The sequence below is a fragment of the Microtus oregoni genome, unplaced genomic scaffold (assembly GCF_018167655.1).
Source record: "Microtus oregoni isolate MIOR12 unplaced genomic scaffold, Mior012 000080F_ref0000499, whole genome shotgun sequence".
Taxonomy (NCBI): Eukaryota; Metazoa; Chordata; class Mammalia; order Rodentia; family Cricetidae; genus Microtus; species Microtus oregoni.
In genome coordinates this window covers 570,398-591,995 of record NW_024544538.1, presented here as the reverse complement: position 1 = coordinate 591,995, position 21,598 = coordinate 570,398, and the positions used below count along the sequence as shown (strand labels likewise).

Here is a 21,598-nt window from a genome sequence, read left to right as displayed (position 1 = left end):
TTTTACTCCCTTTGACCCAGCCTCTGATAGTCAGCAGGCAGCGGGAGCTATGGCCTTCATAGAACAGTCAGCATCAGAGATAAGGGGAAAGAACAGTGGTTAGATTTAAACGAAAGGTCTGAATAACTGTTTCAGAAGCAGGAGGCTGAGAAAGTGAAAAGAAAGTGGGGGAGGCAGGAAGCAAAAGAAAGCAGACCGGAGGGATCGTAAGCAAGAAAGAAATTTGTAAAGAATTTTGGCCACAGTGGTAGGAGAGAAAGAATTAGGCAGATAGGGACGCAACAAAAGACAGCAGCTTCAGAGACTGCGCGCCTCAGACAGAGCAGCCCCTGACCTGGCCGAATGCAGACTTGTGGACCACCGCCTGGGCCCAGTGACAAAAGAAAACAGTGAAGAGGAGCGGCCCTGCAGCCGCAGAAAGAGACCCTTCCTAAAGCAGCTCCTGAGCAGAAGTGAGGGGTGGAGAACGGCAAGGAGCACAGCCTGCTACTGAAGCAGCGCTCTGCCCACCTGAGAGGTCTATGCAACTGCCGCGCAACTGCCGAGGTGACCATGCTGGAGCACAGTAGCCTGACACCCTCCCTTGCTTATGCTGTGCACCCAGGCTGGGTGTACGGGGGGGAAAAGGGGGAGGGGTTCCTCCTCTCTGTGTCTAAAACATTTGACTGCTGTGTCTAAAACATTTGACTGTGGACACAAGGGCTGAGCACTCTATGTTAAAACAACCTTTATGAGCGAACCACCTTAGGAACTGTAGGGCTGAGAAAAAGATCCAGTGACTCTGAGTGTCTCAGGACTTCATTAGAAAGAGACTTACTGACAAAGTCAAAGGCCCCGTTTAGGTTTAGGTGAAGGTGATCAAAAGCCTTTTTTTTTTGTTTTCACTCCCTGCTGTTCCCGAGTGTTGCAGGGAAAAGCAGGCTGCTCTCAGCCTTCGCCTTGCCCACCTCGCTGAGGAAGCTGCCTTGGTTGCAACCCAAGCCCAGGAACTCTGCTTACAGCGCCAGTCTCAGCAGGCAGCGACTGACTGAAGTGAGGAGGGGTCCGGGAGGTGCTGGAGCAATTCCAAACAGCCTTCCGGAGCTGCTTGCAAGTTTCACAGAAAACAACTGCTCCCAGCTCCCAGCTCCCAGCTTCAAACAAAGTTGCCCAAACAGAGCCGGTGGCAGAGCTGAGCAGACTTACAGATGGCAGCAGTTTCCTCAAAGAAGGTGAGCACAAAGCGGGAGGGGCGGCGGTGGTAGATGGGCAAGACATCGTATGGGCAGCGGCACTGCTGCCAGAAACCTCAGCCCATATGCAGAATTAATAGCCCTGATGAAGGCACTAGATCTATCAGAAGGACAAAAAGTAAACATCTACACCGATAGCCGTTATGCGTTTTTTTTTTGTTGTTTATTTATTTTTTTGTTGTTGTTGAAAAAAATTTTCGCCTCCTCCAGCCGCTATTGTTTGCAATGGCCCACTGCACGGGGAGATCTATAAGAGGCGGGGATTGTTAACATCAGCCAGGAAAGGAGATTAAAAGCAATACTGAAATCTTGGTGCTATTGAAGGCCCTCTTTCTGCTCAAAAAAGGTGAGCATTATTCATTGCCCAGGACACCAAAAAAAGACAATGACCTTGCAGTCAGAGAAAATCGTGTGGCGATAAGGTAGCCAAGCATGCTGCACTAGGCTCGAGAATATTGTCTCTGGTGGAGATACCAGATTCTCCAGAGTCAGAGAATTAGTTCCAATACTCTGCCCAGGATCTAGAGACTATCCAGAAACTTAATGAAGACTTTGATGAACAACAAAAAGCTTGAAAGTATCAGGACAAAATCATGTTACCCAAGAAGGATGCCCCTGAGCTGGTCGCCCATATGCACCGATGGACTCATTTAGGAAAAAAAATTAAATCTCTAATGAAAAAGACAGATTTTTTTATATTCCAGACCTTAAGTCCCTCATACAGCAGGTAATGTCAACTTGTGTCCCCTGTACCAAGGTAAATGCAGGTCATCAGAATGCCCCGGAGGGCATAAGAATAAGGGGAGACCGACCTGGTACACAAGTGGACTTCACTGAGATAAAACCAGGAAAATATGGTAATAAATATCTCCTAGTTTTTATAGCACCTTCTCCGGTTAGACAGAAGTTTTTCCCACCAAATGAGAAATAGCTCAATTGGTGGTAAAGCAAATGAAAAAGAAATCTTTCTGAGGTTTGGCCTGCTCGAGGTAATCAGGATTGTTGATAAAACTGCCTTGTTGCCCAGATAAATCTGGATGTGGACAAGACTGAGAAAAATTACTGACTCCAGTGTTCAGGACAGGTATATATATAAAAAAAAGACCGTGGGGGGAATGACTGAGCAGCCCCTCCCTTCCTTTGTCCTGTTCTGGGTCCGAAACCCCCCTTTCAGGATCCTATGTAAAACAGTATATAATCCTAATGCTGTTCTTCCCAGACTGTTATCTATCAATCTGAACCAGCCCGGGCACCCGGAAATCTCGCATCCGTTCCAGAATTGTGACTCCTGGGGTATATCTGGAGGGACGTGAGAAAAGCACAGCAAAATCTCCACAGCCAGAACAGCAACCGCCAGCTCACATCTGTTTGTGCCGCAATCCACGCCTCCTCAAGCCCTTGCTTTGTTACTCCAACGCTTTTGTAATGATCCCTATGCACCCCAGAAACTGACTTGGCAGGTTTCCTTACAAACTGGAAAGGTGGTATGGACCAACTCCAAAACAGTCCCTGATTTCTGTCAACTAGTATCCTGGGATATCCGAGATGCACATCCCCCACAGCTGCCCCGAAGGCTGGCAGAAGATTTTCCCCTGTAGGAAATATTCAGGTATGGGGGTCCAGAACATAGATGCCACTTGGGAAAGCTAGATTTTTATACTGTGGTGCCTGAAAATGTAAAACTACTGGGGATGCTTATTGAAAATCTAGTTCTTCCTGGGACTGGATAACTGTTTGTAAAAATTAGACTTCCAAAGCAATGCTCCATGTGGAGCACAGGGACCTGTGACATCTCCCACACTTGTCTCCCAGGGGCAAGCAGCAGGACTGTCTCCATGGATGTCGGAAAGGAATTGGGGCATGCCATGGTATTTCCCAAACAGGATACAGCAGCAAGATTTAGGTGCCACCTTCTCCATTATGCTAAGGTAGAGAACCAAGTACTATCTGACCAGAGCCTGCTGCTGCCAGCTGGACTAAGCTACTCTCCCTGCTTCTCTGCTGGCACCTCCCACCACCAGCCAAGGACTATTCAACCTTGTGCAGGGAGCCTTTTCCTTACTAAATAGTACTGACCCCAGCTTGACACAATCTTGCTGGCTCTGCCTGTCAGGAAGATCTCCCTATTACGAGGGAATAGCCTCATCTGGCAGTTTCAACAATATCACCTCTCATACGTCCTGTAGATGGGGGCAAGAGAAAAAGTTAACCTTAACAAAAGTATGTTTGGGGACTCCAACCCCTCAATATCAGTACCTGTGTAACCTGACTCTCCCAAATCCCAAGACAACAGGAAACTGGTACTGGTGCCCTCTATTGATCTATGATGGGCCTACAACATTGGTTTAACCCCTTGTATCTCTGATGATACTGCTTATTTCTCTGTACTGATCAAATTAGTGCCCCAAATTTACTAATATCCCAGGATTGGGATATTTGACCACATAAGAGGGGGAAATGTAGAACTTTAAGACAATTCTGAAGTCATTTCTGACAACTCTCAGTACTTCCCCTCCTCCCCTGGGAACCAAGGACATAACAGCTATGCATACATGTACTGAGATGTTGGGAACTTTCCATCCCCCTGAATAGGGGCATGATAACCCTTAGGTGTTGACTCAGTTACTGATGTTTTGACTTACTCCCTGGGAAGAGGCAAAGTGACCCTCAGAAGTTTTCCTTTACCTCATCTGATCTGGTAACCACTCTCCAGCCAATTATTGGTAACAGCCCCTTTGATTAAGCCAATCATAATAGTTAAAGAACAACCCCTAGACACCCGTTCCTTCTGTGGTTTTTCCCTTTAAAAATAGCCTGTACTAGCCATTCAGGGACTTCTAGCCTCCCGACTGCTGGAAGACCCTGTCATGACAGAATTAGTAAAATCCTCATGCTTTTACGTCAGCTGTGATATGACAGATGGTCTCTTCGGGCGACTCCTCCTCCTCAGTGATTGAACGCTAGGGTCCAACAGATGAAGGCTTCATAGTAGAGGTGAAACATTCGGGGTAAATAGTGTTCAAGTGGTGAGAAAAACATTACAACAGTATACCAAAATACAATTCTGTCCTCTCTTGTAAGTGGTCATTACCAACACTGTCATTGGTACAAAGAAATGTGCATTTCAGCGAATCCTATGAAATATTCAATATTTCTTACTTTGCTTGACCGAGTGACCTAGGGTTCCTGGTGCACTTAAAATTCTCATAAGAGGGTATCACAGTAGGCCTATAACGAATACTCAATAGAAAATGCTATGAAGCAGGAAGTTGAATACCTGCTAACATGAATAAACAGTTAGGTCCCATATGAGTTTCAGTTTTATTACCAGAATGACAACAGGTTTAAATAGGCAAAGTCTCACCCCATTATAAAAACTGAGGTATAGCCGGGCAATGGTGGCGGACGCCTTTAATCCCAGCACTCGGGAGGCAGAGGCAGGCGGATCTCTGTGAGTTCGAGACCAGCCTGGTCTACAGAGCTAGTTCCAGGACAGGCTCCACAGCCACAGAGAAACCCTGTCTCGAAAAACCAAAAAAAAACTGAGGTATGAGCATGTCCCCCTACAGTCCATGAACCTGTAGGTCAGGACCACATTGGGGGTCGAACAACCCTTCCACAGGGGCTGCCTAAGACCATCGGAAAACAGATATTCACATTATGATGCATAATAACAGTAGCAAAATGACAGTCATGAAGGAGCAACCAAATAATTTTATGGTTGGAGGCCGCCGGCTCTAGAGTATCCTTTCCACTAGGCCCTGATCTACCTGGTAGTTAGCCCCAGTTCTACAGCCACTGTCTGCCCCATTAGTTTCTTCCCTTGGAGTCCATCAGACTCCTACTTTGAAATTGAAGGAGGTCTGCCGGTCTGCTCAGGGCCTTTACTCACTCAACTTTACCAAAGAGGCAAGCTTTCTTAACTGCTAAACTTACTGGAGATCCCACTCACACCACAGGATATTGGCAAACAACTTCCTCTGGGCAGTAATACTGTTCTGGAAAACCTGCTTAGCCCTGGCGCTTCTACTCCCTTTCGTTGGCTGGAAAAAACACACACGCACGTGCGCACGCGTGCGCACACACACACAAACCAAAACCTCTTTGAGGAAAGATCCATTTGCTCCCATGGGGGATATCAAGCAGGCCTGTAGCACCTAGTTTCATTAACTCTGCTTTGTTTTCATGAATTCTAAAAGAGCACTCTGAAATTTAGCTCCTAGAGAAATGCAAATTTCGGCACCATTTTAGGTGACTTAGGTCTCAGGATAGATGCCCAATGAATCCTCCATTTTCTCACCAAGGTCTTTGGCCTTTTGTCTTTCAGTAGGAGGCAGTGTGGCTGGAAGTCTAAATGGAGGGTCAAAGGAACTGCACAGCCCAATTCCATAGTATTATGTCCCTCCTGGAGTGACTTTATCATTCCTGCCAAAGGACCATGAGTCTATCTCATAAGTTCATTTGATGTTGGAGCACAAACACGTTTCCTTCACACATGAACCATTAATGCTTCCTATAACGTTATTGTACAATCATCAAGGCTTAGGAGTCGGCCTTACAGTGTTTTCTCCTAAGATCCAGTGTTTGCAAAGAATTTAGAAAGTTGCCCTGTCTTGATCAGGAATGAAAGCACTATCTAAACCCTGATTTTTTCAAGTTTACCCATTTTTTCAGCACACATAAGGTCGATAAACTGCAATCAATTTATCACAAAATTGGACTGACACACATTCACATTTTAAATTTCAAACCTGTATTTCTGGGTAGATTAAAATAACCTGAAATATTTGAAAGGCCTGGATTTTAGATAAGTAAAAGATTTACAAAGAGTTTCTTCATTGACCTTGCTCATTAAAGAATATTATTTTCTCCTTTAATATTAAAAAATCTACATAGCATATAAAATAACTATATTACCATTCAAAGAATTTCAAATTTCTTAGCGAGGCCTTCCTTACCTAACCTGCCACGCGATAAAAAAAACAGGTACTACACAATGAAGCTTAAGAAACATAGGAACTCTAGCCAAATCTTCATCTCAAAAAATGTCTCTAAACACTGGAAAACAAGCAGAATTTAACAACTAATGGTTGATATTGGTATTTCTCTTGAAAATTGCCAACCCAGAAGATTTCAAACATTCTCGCCACACATGGAAAACAGTAACTTGTGGCATTCAGCTTGATTGGGCTCATCATTTCAGAATACATGTTATATATAAACATGTAGTATACCTGAATACACCCACCCAATTTTCATGTGTTAATCATATTTTAGTAAAGGCAGAAAAAAAGCTATCTGTTTAGAACTTAGTCACTATACAGAATTCAGCAGTTATTTTGATCTTAAAATCAGGTTTCTTTATGAAAACAAAGCAGGTATTTCCGAAATTCAGTCACACGTGTTTATTCTAAGAAAACTGGCCAGCAGATGCAATTCACACTCTTTCTAAGTCGCAGTATTCTTTCAGTTAGTAAAAGCAGGTTTCTTTATGAAAACAAAACAGGTATTTCCGAAATACAGTCACACGTGTATAGTCTAAGAAAACTGGCCAGCAGATGCAATTCACACTCTTTGTACGTCGCAGTATTCTTTCAGTTATGTCTTTGTATAGTATAGGCATATAAATACCATATAGATAGGAATACCCAACACTGGCTGAGATGTTCAGGTTGAATAGCGCAGTCATTCCGGCTTAACACCGACCAGGATTGAAAGTATAAACCTTTAAACAATGTCTACAAGGAAATGGTTGCATATAACCATGAACTCGTTGCTCGCTTCTCTTTAAACATACCCGGACGCGTGTCGGGTATAGCTTTTCGCAAAGTGCTCGGTGCTAAATCATTTTGCTGCCCAACAAATCACTGTAGAATTCTAACTGCTTCGAATTAGTATCACTGCTTGTATTTTACCCTGGAAGCCCTTTCGACCTCAAAAAATAATAAAAGTTTACCTGCTCCTGGCAAAGTATTCAATTTTGAGAAATTACAGAGTAAAAACAAATGGCACCTTAATCGCAAAAGCAACCAAAACGGCCTTGCCACACATTCTCAAAGCTTTGCTTTGCGTGTGGAATATAGACTTTTTTAAAAAAATGGATACATTCCCTTGTACATTGGGCATTAAATCATTAGATTTCCTCATTTGTAGCTTTACTGCTTTTAAAAATATTAGTAATCTTTAGAATGCTGATGCTTTAAAAAAAATTCTCCTGCTTTTGTATTTTCTAGAAACAACCATGCCTCCAAATTACGACCTACCATATAACACCTATGTTTGAAAAAGCGAAGCTAAGTTACTCACTTCTAGCAGATGACCTGGCTGCTCGTCTTCGGTCCTCTGGTCTCCTCTGTGGTTGCAGTAAGTTTGCCGTAGTCGGCTTCCTCCACATCCTGACTTCTTTTCGCTTACCCTGGTTCTTCCACTCCTCTCTAAGTCTCTGAAACAAAATGGAAGCACCTGAGACTTTAGCTAACATAAAGTTCTGTCCCCAGCCACTGGGTATTGTCCTGTTCTCTGCAGTCAGATTCTGCTACTAAAAGTACCCTACACCTCGGAGATCCCACGCACGTGCTGGTCTCCTCGGAGGTCCAAGGGAAAAAGGCGGAAAGTAGAACAGCTAGAAGGGGAGTCGGTCCGCGGGTGGCCTCCCTAGTCCCGCCTACTCTCCGAGAACCTCCCGCTGCTTCTCAGCACCTCCCCTACTTGCGCTTCCTCCATAGGCCATCTCACCACACGTGGACTCCAGAGGGAGGTCTTGAGAACCAAAGATGCAATCTGCCCTGTGGGGATTGCTCTGTTGGAAAAAAAAGCTTCGCAAAATTTTCCAGAAATGTCCTCACCATGGCGGAGTCGCACTCAGAACTCTATCTAAAAGAACCTATCTCCTCCACGAGATCCATCTGCCACTGTCTCAGGAGTCCCGGGTTTAAAGGTGTGTGCCACTACTCCCTGGGTCGTACGGCTGACCATATGGCTGCTTTGGTTTTCTGATCTTCAGGTTGAACCCCAATATCTGTCTCTGGATGTTTATTCTTCATGTTACAGAAGATAGTACTCTCGGAGAGTAGGCGGGACTAGGGAGGCCACCCGCGGACCGACTTTCCACCTTTTTTCCCTTGGACCACCGAGGAGACCAACACGTGCGTGGGATCTCCGAGGTGTAGGGTACTTTTAGTAGCAGAATCTGACTGCAGAGAACAGGACAATACCCAGTGGCTGGGGACAGAACTTTATGTTAGCTAAAGTCTTAGGTGCTTCCATTTTGACTCCCCAAGAGAAACCTCACCCTTTCTGAAGAGTGGGTGGGGGGCTGGGTGAGGGAAAGGTGGGGGAGAAACAGTGGCAGGAGGGGAACTGTGGTTGGTATGTAAAATGAAAAAAAATCTTTTAAGAAATTTAAAATATATGTGCATATATACTTAAGCCTCTTACATGTGGACAGCACAATAATTACGTTCTGGATCTGTTACTGAATCACATGTATAAGCATTATGAAAATTCTTGTAGCATACACAAGTCTATAAAAGCCATATGGAAGCACTTTATCTAAAATCAGCCTGTCCCAGGGGAGCTCCTATTGGCACCTTAATGGGTACTTGTGTTCAAATGTAAACAAGATGTACAGCTACTCATGAGAACCGACATTGTTTAACCAAATGCGTATGGCCACCTGCACGTCAATAAACTGTTTGCTTACAAGATGCCTGAAGCGCCTTCACTCACACATAAACACTTCATTATTTATTTTCTTCAGTCACATCCCAGTTCTAATGGTCGTGTTTTCTGCCACTGTTTATTTATCTAGCATTGCAAAATGAATACTTTCTAACAGAATAAATATTCATTGGCTTGTTTTAATTTTATAACATTCTTTTTTTTTTTAATTCAGGTTCTCTCTTTGTAGCCCAGGCTACCCTTCAACTCAAGACCCGATGGCTCAGGCTCCCTTGTCCCAAGATCTGCACCACCATGCCCCCACCCTGAAGCTTCTTCTTATACCATCTACAACCCACTTGTTGACCAATTCCTGAGGATAATATACACATGGAGAAAACAAATGATAAGCTGGGTAATTATAAGACAGAAGTTACTTCTTAAGTTACTCCTTATCATATTAACTCAGCTGATATTTCAATCTATGGTGTTCTACCATTTGTTTATATGCATTCTCTCTCTGTCTCTGTCTCTCTGTTGTCTTTGTGCAGGAATTTGGGGACATGTATTTCAATGTCATGATTTGCAAATGAGAATTCTTTTTTGAAAGTTTTCCCTTTCTTTGATCTTTTATTTTGAAAAGCGACTTTAAATGTCACTAAATGTGCCTAAAAAGACTAGACTTTATATTATGTAATTATTTGCCAAAAAGGTTTTTCCTGTAGCCATTAAAATACAATTATCACAGCATATATATGTATATAAAAATTGATATCTAGCTTAGTAAAGTGGTACTTGTAGGTTCTCCTCCCACATCCTGAGTAGTTTGTCTTTTTAGGTCTTTTATAAATGGATGAATGTAGTGGCTCAATTAGTTTGGGGAACTCAGTATGACAAACTTCAAGGGAGAACTTACTTCCAAACACAGTGGAAGGAAAGAAACAACTCCTAAAAAGTTGTCTGCCCTCTTACTTTTACACACGGGTCATTGCACATACCACATACACACACACACACACCACCACCACCACCACCACCACCACCACCACCACCACCACCACCACCACCACTAATGATGGTGATAAATGTATTTTACGAGCAAAAGGGACTGAAGAGATGGCTCAGCAGTTAAGAACACTTACTGTTCTTTCAGAGGATTGGAGTTCAGTTTCTAGCATCCACATTTGGCCACTCACAAGTGTCTGTAACATCAGCTCCAGTAGACCCAAAATTCTTTTCTGCCTTCCTAGGGCACCCACACACATGTGATGTACACACAGACATTTCTACAAACATCTAAATATTAAGATAAGCAAAATATCTCATTTTTCCTCATGTATACATTCTAGAGTTAAATGTCTGTATATGTGTGTGCATATTCACATACATATGTAGGGCATGAAAATAGAAAGGGGAACTTGAGAGGAGAGGAAGAGGTCTTGAGGATGGAGAGGAAAAAAACAGAGCACAATGGACCACATGTGTCCTGAAAGCAGAAAGTGAAAATGTTTGTTCTCATCTGTTGCAGGAGGAAGCTTCTCTGGTGATGAGTCTAGCAGAATATCATTAGGCGTCATCACTATGTTCTTTTCTTCTTCAATATTAGAAGTATTTGATTTTGCCCTAGGTTTCTTGGCTTTCTAATCTCAGCTTTTTGTTCACCCATGCAGTGTGAGGTATGGGTTCCGTCTCATGGAATGAACCCTAGGTTAAATCAGTTCTTGTTTGGTTACTCCCACAAGCACTGTGCCACCACTGCCCTCGTATATCTTGCAGAGAGCACACCTCTGTAGACGAATGGTTTGTAGCTCACTCGATGGTTACGTTTCTCTTCTGATAACATACAGAATACCATACTGTATCGGAGACACTGGAACATGGGGGTGAAGACTTTATGTAGGCACCAGCTTGACATGTTTATTGACTTGTGTGGGTGTTGTCTTCATCAATGGAGCCTCGCTCTCGGTTTACAGAGAGAAACCTACAATCTTGGCAATAGTCTGAGTTGTTTGCCATTTCTCATGGAACCCCTTTGGCCAACAACTCAATTAGATAACCCAATCCTGATACTGGAAGCTTCATTTGGTGACTCTGTCTCCTCCACTATTTGGTGATTTCATCTGGATTGCCTTCATATATGTATATATTTTAATTTCTACTGTATTTTTCCATACTACCCCTGAAATGCCCCTTAATTTTACCTGTTTTTACCCCATATTCCTTCCCACAACCCCCTCGATTCCCACTCCTCACTCGATCCTCCAATTCCAGCTTTCCTTTCTATACATATATATTGTTCAATTTCTTATCTAATGAGATCTATCTGTTCCCTATAGTCTCTTACTCTACACCCACCTTCTCTGATAGTATGGATTGTAGCTTGGTTATCAATGACGTACAGCTAATATCCACATATAAGTGAACACACACCGTATTTGTTTTTCTGGGTCTGGGTTACCTCACTCAAGTTGATTTTTTTCTAGTTCCATCCATTTTCCTGAAAATTTCATGATGCCATTTTCTTAGCAGCTGAGTAATACTCCATTGTGTCAATGTACCACATTTTCTTCAGCACTTCCTCTGTTGAGGGATATCCAGGTTGGCCACCATTTCTGGATATTATGGTTGAGCAAGTGTCTCTGTGGTGGGATGAAGCCTTTGGGTATTTGCCCAAGAGTCCTATAGTGGTCTTGAAGTAGATGGATTCCCAACTTCCTAAGGGACCACTACATTGATTTCCACAGTGGCTGTACAAGTTTGCACTCCCACCAGTAACAGAGGAGTGTTCCTCTTACTCCACATCCTCAGCAGCATGAGCTGTCACTTCTTTTATTGATCGTGGCCATTCTGACAGTTGTAAGAAGAAACATCAAAGTAGTTTTTGTTTACATTTCCCTGATGGCTAAGGATGTTAAACATTTCTTTAAGTGTTTCTTAGCCATCTGAGTTTCCTCTAAAGAGAATTCTCTGCTTATATCTATAACGATTTTTAATTGTGATATTTGTTCTCTTGATATCTAGTTTCTTGACTTCTTTATCCCCCTCATATTTTGTTTCTCTAATTCTTATTATTAATGTTTAAGCTTTAGAAATCTATAATTTCTCATCAGCCTTTCTGATATATTTTAGTGATTATAAATTATATGTCCTTACTATTTAATAGTCTACACAGTATTGCTTTTTGACCACTTTCTCCAGAGTTTAAATCCTGATGTTAGGTGTGGTGCCTCACACCTGTAATCCCAGAACTCAAGAAGTGGAAGCAAAGGGTTGGACATGAGTTTGAGGTCAGCCGTGGACACATGGTGAGGTTCAGGCCATTATGGGTTATAGGGTGAGATCATATTTCAAAAGAAAAATATTTAACAATAGTAATACATTTGCCATTTTCTAGTGCTCTTTATTCTACAGTACCCTATAGATAATCCACGTGCATATGTGTTAAACACACATAAAATATCATCATTTGCTTTTAAGCATTCACATATATTTTATATTTTATCTGTGTTTATGTGTTTATGCATGTCTGTCACAATATACACGTGGAGGTAGCAGGCTACTTTTAGGAGTCACTTCTTTTTACTGTACCCAGGGAGGCAAACTGAGGCCATCATGCTCTGCACAAGCATCTGTAGGCACTGGGCCATCTTGCCAAGCCCTGTGTGTATTTTAAAGGAAAATGTGGAAATAGGGATCTTGGCATTAAGATGACATTCAAGCCTTCTGATGGTCTTTATTTGCACCAAAGGATGTTGTTATTTCAGATTTTCTTTTTCTTCAACCTGAAGAATTTCTGATTGTATATATTTGTGTGTTTCTGCTTGTTCCCAGGACTCTTACTTTTCTTTCTTTCTGAAAACATTTATGTCACCTTCAGGCATGAAGAATGTTTTCAATGGCTAAGAGACTGAGTTAACTTTTTTTTGTCACCACCTTTTAGAGGAAGTTGCTCTCTTCTAGTTTGCATGGTCACTGATGAGAAAGTCACAGCTTTTTGATAAAACATGTAATGCATGATATGCTAGCACATCAAGTTTATGGAGGGGATTGGCCATCTTTTCAATACGTGGTCTTGGGATTTCTGGCTATCCATGTATACAAATGAGGCTTTCCTCCTCTCTCACTCTATTCACTGTGTCTCTGAGGCTTCAATTTTTGGAGGGAGCTTTTATAAAATGAACAATATACAACATGAAAAACTTCATGTTCTCTGCAACTTTGACGGAGGTGATCTACTTTAAAAAAGAACATTTTACGGAAGCCTGACCATGCTCTAATGTGCACATGCTCTTCCCTAAAATTGACACCATTAAGATAAAGACAGGATGAAAGGATGCAACAGACTAACGTTTCATTTTACCCTAGAAGTATAAAAGATTCCTCAGCACAATATAAATGTCTTGCAGGAAAGCCATGGGACCCATGGCTGTAGGAATTAGGCTCCTCGCGGGATTTTGTAATGGACAATGGTAAAGAGTAATCGTAAAAGGTAAGGAAATCTGAATGAACCATGGGTTTAGTAATTAGAAATGCCTTGATTGGCTCGACAATAGTGACACATCCACTCAAAGTAGTAACAAAAGAATCAAACAGGAGCAGGGCATTTGGGAATATTCTGTCCTATTTTTGCAAATTTTCTGTAAATATAAACCGTTTTAATTAATTTTTTTTTCTTAAAGATAAATGGCCTTATGGTGGTTAGGGGCTCTGAATACAGGGTATGTGTCATGCTGAAGATTATGGATGGCCCAAATGTGAGGTTTAAGGTGTCTGGTTTATGCCCCACTTGGGAATATGCTGTCTTAGTTTTAAATTGTAATCACTATGGTCAAAAGCAACATGAAAGGGTTTATTTAAGTTTACAGTTGTAGTCCATCATGAAAGGAACTCAAGGAGGAATCTCGAAGCAGGAATCAACAGAGGTGTAGCAGAATAATACAAATCCAGAGGCAGGTATTGGGGTTCAAGCTGAAGATCAGAAACGCAAAGCAGGGAACCACTAGAGAGAACTTTTACCTCTACCAAGTAATCAGACTCAAAGGGCGAGATGCTGTCTCCACAAATCCTCCGACTCTACACTCCAGTGAGTTCCTGTCTCTTCCCCTTTATATTTATCTCTCTGCCCAGCATATTGCCACTGTCTCTACATCCCCAGTGCTGGGATTAAAAGTGTGTGACTCTCAAACACTGAGATTAAAGGAGTAAACCACCACCACCTGGATCTGTTTCTGGATCAATCTTGTATAGCCCGGGGTAGCCTTGAACTCACAGAGATTTGCCTGCCTCTGTCTTCCAAGTCCTGGGATTAAAGGGGTGTGCTACCACCACCCCTTTGTCCTGTATAGCCGTCGAGTGTGGCTGCTTTGCCCGCTGATCTTCAGGCAAGCTTTATTCATTTAAACACAAATATACCAGTATACAGAGGCCATGGCGGGAATGCTGCTTACTGGCTTGCTTTCCATGGCTTACTTACCTTCCTTGTTATATGCCCTACCACAACCTGCCTGCTGAAGTTTTATACAAGGGCGTTGGGCTAGAGATGGGTGTCATTAGACTCTCACCTGAGATTCCAGCTTCTCATGAGGCTTTTCCTTTTCAGCTGTGTGTGATTCTGTCCCAGTTACATGTGGTTCTGTAGCCTCTGGAGACACTAGATTACCGAGAGTCTGGGCAGTTGACTGACATGGCAGGCACTTCCATCTATCCAGTTACAGAGAAGGCCTCCTTGTTCCACGCAGCAGTCAGTTGCTGCTTTGCTCCTGTAAGTAATCCCTCATCCGTTAGTTGTAAGTTTTAAACTTTGGATCACCAAGTTGAATTTTGGTGGAATGATACCTTGGTCTGTTGGAGCGCTAGCTGATTTGGGAAACACTTAACTCTCAGGGTCTAATTCAGGGTTTGCAGAAACACCCACTTTTTTCTTAAGTACATCCACTTTTTTTAAAACCACATTTCTAACGCATTATCTTCTTTCCCAATTAAATATTTCATCCTAGTACCTTCCGGGAAAGCTCAGTAAGCAAGGTGCTTGATTTCCAAAACCCAGAATCTACATAAAACTCCAGTTGTGGAATCCCAGCACAAAACTGTGGAGAAGTAATGTTCCTAGGATTTAACGGTCAGATAGCTTACCCTATTTTGTGAGCTTCAGGCAAATTAAAGAATTTGTCTGAGAAAAAAGTGGACAGCACTTGAGAAAACACACCCAAAGCTCTCCTTTGGCATCCACTACAAGTGTGCACAGACACATTTGCGCGTGAACACGCACCTACACACAAACCCCTACATCTGATCATCTGGTGTGGCGATTCTCCTCCCTGGATATCTCACGAAATTATAATAGGAGCTTACATACCACACACACCACTACAACCTCTCAAACTACGTCCCCATACACAGAGGGTGGGAGGGAGAGTGAGTGAATTTTGGACCTTATGCCCAAAGTCTAATTTGATTTGCCTGAATGGAGGTTCAGGTATCAGTGCTAAGAAATCAGGTGATGTTACCCTATCTAGTTCCGGCCTCCTGACTCCTACTTCCAGTTACCTCACTGGTTTTTCTTATTAAGTGGAGAGGATCTCTCTTTTTCTCTGGGCTTGATCTTAGCAGCAGTCTCTTCCTTTCTCGCTTCTTTCCTTTCTTCTTTCTGTCTGTCTTTCTTTCATTCATTTCTTCATTTGATCCTTCTTGTTCTCAAAAGAGAAGAATTCAGATAGGATGCAGTGGTTGGACAAGTACTCAAGAGTGTCAGCAGAGCAATCAAGGAGGCAAAGCAAACTGGCCAAGTTGAGATACAGCAACCCCAATTCTCATGGGCACAGGGCCTCAATTTCTCTTCTCACTGTCCATGTCTCCTTTGTGCTCTCCCTAGAATAGATACTCCTTGGAAAAGGCTGTGCTTTTCTCAGAAGCCAAGCTTACCTAGAATTCAATCTGTTATACGTAAGTAGGTGTATAAGATGCAAGAATATGAATAGAAGTTTAAGAAACAGCTGATGCTTGCCAGGCATGGTGGTGCACACCTTTAACCTCAGAACTCTGGAGGCAGAGGCAGATGAATGTCTGAGTTGTCGGCCAATCTGGTTTGGAGATAATGTTTCAGGACAGCCAGGGCTACACAGAGAAACTCAGATAAACAAGAAAGAAGTAAGGCAAGAAAGAAGAAAGGATGGGAGCAAGGAAGAAAGAGAAGAAAGGAACAAAGAAAGAAAGGAAGGAAGAAAGAAAGAAAGAAAGATAGATAGATAGATAGATAGATAGATAGATAGATAGATAGATAGATAGATAGATAGATAGATAGATAGATTACAGCTAAATTGAAAGTTTACTAGGGGAAAGGGTTAGAGTACTCTAGATGCCACCCTGCAGAGGATTTCTTGAGGCTGTTTTAATCTGATCCAGCTAATATGGACCACCGCCCCCATTGTTGGTCACATCCTATTTGGAAAGTCCTGAGCTGACTCTTCCAGAGTCTCCCACTGCCATTCTCCTTCTCTCTTGACCCCAAGTAGGCCACCACCATTATCTTCATGCCATCTCAGGATCTTAGGCTGCCTACCCATTGTATGTGGTCTGTTGGTCCCTCCCAGAGCTCACGTTATCCTAATAGCTTCACTGGCAACTGACATCATACTCCAAATCCAAGGTCATTTAAGTGTTTTTCCTTCAGCACAATGGAGACAGTCTGGTGTCCGGACATCTGACTCAGATCTTGGTTATTCCTCAGCTCATTTGGGGCAGTGCACCAGCTCTCAGAGAAGAAAGCAGCCAGCGACAGCCAGCACAGTCTTCCCAGAATCATGCTGAGTGGAAAGAGAAGATGATGAAACTGTACACCAGTCAGGGTGAGTCTAGCCATCTGGAAGTTACTTTCTTGCTCATGTTTCAAGCCTGACCAACAAAAGCATTTTAAGCAAGAGTGAGCAACACATCCTATCTGGGACCATTGGGACAGAGCGAGTTGGTCTGGCCATGGTCGGGAAGGGCACTGAAGCCGACTGCAGTAGTAGGAGGATGGCTTCAGCTTGGAGAGGAGGCAGAATCCTCAGACCTTAAACCTGGAAGGTAAGAATGAGGTGATAGGCCTGAAAAGGGCCCCAGGGATGCTGAGCAGAGAGGAGAGTGGCAGGGTGTACCGCCAGTCCATTCTGGCCAAGGAAAGTAGATGGTCCCAAAAGGGCAGGTCCTGTCAGGTTCTCTGACCCCAGGGGTGTCCATCAAGCACCCGGAAGCCCTCCAGAATAGGAAGCAGGAAGCATAGGGCTAAGGGCCTTCCTGTGGTTCATATCTTTACAAAACCATGGCTAGATGGGTGGAGACTTGTTCTCTACTGTGAACACATGAATTCATGGCTCCAGCTCTGGTTTTCAGAAGCTTTGTGACATCAGTTTTATGCATCATTGTGCCCACTGTGGACAACGTGACAATAATTGCCAGGAAACACATCAGAGCAGCTCCTCACAGTGACTGGGTGTCTTGTTCTCACAGCCGTGACTCTTCTCCCCTTCTGCTCATGGTCCTTACTGTCTTCATTGCTGGACCCCACAGGCACATTCCCAGTGAGGTGTCATTCACATCTTCGACCACTAGACGTTGACAGAGATACTGGCAAGAAGCTTTTCTGTTCTTCTCAGGCTGGGCCAACATTTCCAATCACAGGTAGATTTTCTTCTGGTCCACTACAGGAAATTAGGGAGGCAGACAAACAAGTGTCCCCATACTTTCTCCACACACACTCATATCTCTCTTTCATATAAGTCTTCCAGTGAATAAAGTCTGAGAACCAGTATATGGCCCACCAGGGATCCCAGGCTTTACTTTCCGATCTTTTTCCAAATCATAGAGCTGAGAGCGAGTAATTGGCAGAATCTAGGAAATGAGGCATGAACTTGCCATCTTGGGGTGTTTCTCAATTTCCTGTGTCTACTGCCTTTTTCATATGGTTACATACTGAGGGCCCAGGTTGCATCCTGACCTCACAATGATCAGGATGACTAGGAGGCATGACTAAATTATTGGTAACATCTTAGTTGCTCTGTGACTTGGGAGCTACTTATTCATCCTCTCTGGGCGTTTTGTGTCTTGTGTACAATATGGATGGCAACAATACTTATGATATGGAGTCACTCTAATGGTGAAGTAAATATATAAATGTACAGAGTATGTGGAGAACGTGTGTGTGTGTATGTATGTATGTATTGCTATGTAACATGGGCTACATAAACATGGGCGAAATAACCCAGGGAGGCCTCACAGTTCTAGATTGCTGTTAGTAAGTACTGCAACCTGAACTCAGGTCCGCTGGTTAAGAGCATTATCCAGATCAAAGTATGTATCTTATTATTATTTCAGGTTTTGTTTATTTTAATTTTATTTGTATGGTTATTTTACCTGCGTGTGTGTCTGTGTATTTGCCCACAGAGGTCATAAAATGGTGTCAGATCCCTTGAACTGGAATAATAGGCAGTTGTGAGCCACCATTTAGGGTCTCGGGACTGAAGTCAGGTCCTCTGAAAGAGCCATCCCCTCAGCCTTGCCTCAACATATATATTTTACTTTTAAGTTTTCTTTGTTTTTAAAATTTTAATTTACTTTTATCATATTTTCTCTCTTCCCCAACTCCTCCCAACTCAACATCATGCTCTTTCTCTTGGTTAAAACAAACAAAACAGTCTGTTTATAAGTCAATAACAAAACCATGGAGTCCTATTTATACTGGAAACTACTGGGCATGGGGCCTTTTCTGGGGTGTGTTTGCTATATGCAGTGTCACTCCATTGAGAAAGCAACTATCAATCACAAACAGCTACATGGCTGGGTGTAGGGCTTTGTGACCACTTCCCCTCCTCCATGCTGGGATTTTATCTGGCTTGAGCTCCTGCCGATCTTGTGAGTTATCTCACTGTCTCTGTGGGGTCCTATGTGCATCAGCTCTGTTGGGTCTGGAGAACGATGCTGCTTTGGAGTCATCCAACTCCTCTGTAGATTCAGATAGATGCAGACTCCGTGGGTCCTCAACCGTGACAGAGTGAGCTTTTAGTGATGCAAGTGCTTTAGAATCACCCCTGTTTCTGTAAACTCCTTACCCACAATTTGGTCTCTCATGGGTTCCCTACCCAGGAAAAGTGTCACCAATGCCATCACGGTGCTGTTAATGGGGACCGCGGCACATGGTGGAGACTCCTCATGTGGCAGTGGACAGGATGCAAAGCTTATAGATCAGATTCAGTGAGTGGCAAGTGTAACAACCTTCAAAGGCCCTGCCCTCATGCTACAGGCCTGGGATGCTCCCCACAGTCCTACAACAGTGCCACCTGATGGGGGCTAAGTGCTCAACCATCAAACTTGCAAACCCCACCAACAATCTAAGTAGACTAAACTGAACTGAAGGCAGCAGCTATTCCCAGCAACCAGCCCTTCCTAAATGAGCAGTAAATGATTATAAAGGCAGTGACAGCTTTACCACTGTCACCAGCATCTTTTCCATCTACATTAAAGAGAATTACTTATTTTTATTTTACGTGCGTGAGTGTTTGACCTGCATGATATAGGCCTGTGTGAAGGTGCCAGGTCCCCTGTAATTTTATTGACAGCCAGCTGTGAGCTGCCATGTGGGTGCTGGGAATTGAACCCGGGTCCTCTGGAAGAGCAGACAGTGATGCTAACTGCTGTGCCATCCTCCCAGCCCTCAATATCTCTATCTTACTGATAAGGTATTACTGTTCTTGCTTTTGCATCTGTTCAGAAAATATTCCACCTTTATTTGTAGTGTTTGATGCATTAATAGCTAATGTATCTGTTGTGACGTTCTACTCTTTATTTGCTGTGTTTGATCCATTAATAGCAAATGTATCTGTTGTGACGTTCTACTCTTTATTTGCAGTGTTTGATCCATTAATAGCTAATGTATCTGTTGTGACGTTCTACTCTTTATCATTTGCACTCTTATCCCCCTCATATTTTGTTTCTTTAATTCTTATTGTTAATGTTTTAGCTTTAGAAGAACTCTAATTTCTCATCAGCCTTTCTGATATGTTTTGTTGATTATAAACTATATGCCCTTATTCTTTTATAGTCTACACAGTATTGCTTTTTGACCCCTTTATCCAGAAAGTAAATCCTGATATTAGTGTGGTGCCTCACATCTGTAATCCCAGGGCTCAGGAAGTGGAAGCAAAGGGGTTGACATGAATATGAGGCCAGGAGGGGTCACATGGTGAGGTTCAGTTTATTATAGTTTACAAGGTGAGACCATATTTCAAAAGTAAAACTTTTTAACAATAGAAATTCATTTGCCATTTTCTAGTGCTCTTTATTCTACAATACACTGTGGTTAATTCATGTGCATATATGTTAAACATACCTAAAATATCATTATTTGCTTTTTAGCATCCACATATATTTTACATTTTGTACACATGTATTTATGCATGTCTGTCACAATATACACGTGGAGGTAGCAGGCTACTTTTAGGAGTCACTTCTTCTTTTCACTGTACCTGCGGCGTCAAACTCAGGCCATTGTGCTTGGTGCAAGCATCTGTAGGCACAGGGCCATCTTGCCAGGCACTGTGGGTATTATAAAGAAAAACGTGGAAATAGGGAACTTGGTATTAAGATGACATTCAAGCGTTCTCATGGTCTTTATTTGCACCAAAGGATATTGTTGTTTCTGGTCTTTTTCTTCAACCAGAAGAATTTCTGATTGTTTATATTTGTGTATTTGTGCTTGTTCCCAGGACTCTTACTTTTCTTTCTTTCTGAAAGCATCTCTGTCACCTTCAGGCATGGAGAATGTTTTCAATGGGTAAGAGACTGAGTTAACTTTTTCTGTCACCACTTTTTAGAGGAAGTTTCTCTAAAGGTGTTGGGCTTGGTGCGGGTGTTATTGAACTTTCACCTGTGAATCCAGCCTCTCTTTGAGGCATCACGTTTACAGCTGTGTGTTGATTCTCTCCCAGTTACATGTGGTTTCCTAGCCTCTGGAGACGCTAGAGTACCAAGAGTGTGGGCGGTCAACTGACGCGGCAGGCACTTTCATCTATCCAGCTACAGAGAAGGAATCCTTCTTCCACCCAGCAGTCAGTTGCTGCTTTGCTGCTGTAAGCAATCCCTCATTCGTAAGCTGTAACTTTTAAACTCTTTGGCTCACCAAGCTGTGTTTTGGTGGAATAATACCTTGGTCTGTTGGAGCCCTACCTGATTTGGGAAACACTTAGCACTCAGAATCTAAGTAAATGTTTTCAGAATACACCACACTCCTTTTTTAAAAAGTACATCCACGTTTTAAAAACCACATTTCTAAGTGATTATCTTCTTCCCCAATTAAAAACGTCATCCTAGGATTTGAGGGGATGGCTCAGTTAACAAGGTGCTTGCTTCGCAATCCCCAGAACTTACATAAAACTCCAGTTGTGGAATCCCAGCACAAAACTGTGGAGATGTAATATTCCTGGGGTTTACCGATCAGAAAGCTTACCCTATTTTGTGAGCTTCAGGCCAATGAAAGACTCTGTCTCAGAAAAAAAGTAGACAAACCTGAGAAAACACACCCAAAGCTGTTCTTTGGCATCCACCAAATGTGTGCACAGACATCTGTGTGTGTGTGTGTGTGCGCGCGCACACACACACACACACACCTACATTTGATCATCTGGTGTGGAGGTTCTCATCCCTGGATACCTCACGAAATCATACTAGGAGTTTAC

At 42.8% G+C, this 21,598-nt stretch overlaps 2 long non-coding RNA genes across 5 annotated transcripts in view; one reads left to right on the top strand and one right to left on the bottom strand.

Annotated features, from left to right (window-relative positions):
- Nucleotides 1–7,820, bottom strand: part of LOC121441637 — a 34,284-nt gene extending 26,464 nt beyond the window's left edge. For 3 of the 4 annotated variants that reach the window (XR_005973476.1, XR_005973475.1, XR_005973478.1), the window contains exon 1: nucleotides 7,539–7,813. This is a non-coding gene — a long non-coding RNA (uncharacterized LOC121441637). Of the gene's footprint in view, nucleotides 1–7,538 lie in introns of all 4 variants that reach the window. The other variant, XR_005973477.1, reaches the window with a different exon arrangement.
- LOC121441640 lies at nucleotides 7,481–20,982 on the top strand. The gene is made up of 8 exons (XR_005973481.1): nucleotides 7,481–7,595; nucleotides 7,958–8,169; nucleotides 9,127–9,306; nucleotides 13,298–13,380; nucleotides 14,491–14,652; nucleotides 16,618–16,735; nucleotides 20,630–20,697; nucleotides 20,852–20,982. It is a non-coding gene; the product is annotated as an uncharacterized LOC121441640 (long non-coding RNA).
- The last annotated feature ends 616 nt before the right edge of the window (nucleotides 20,983–21,598 follow it).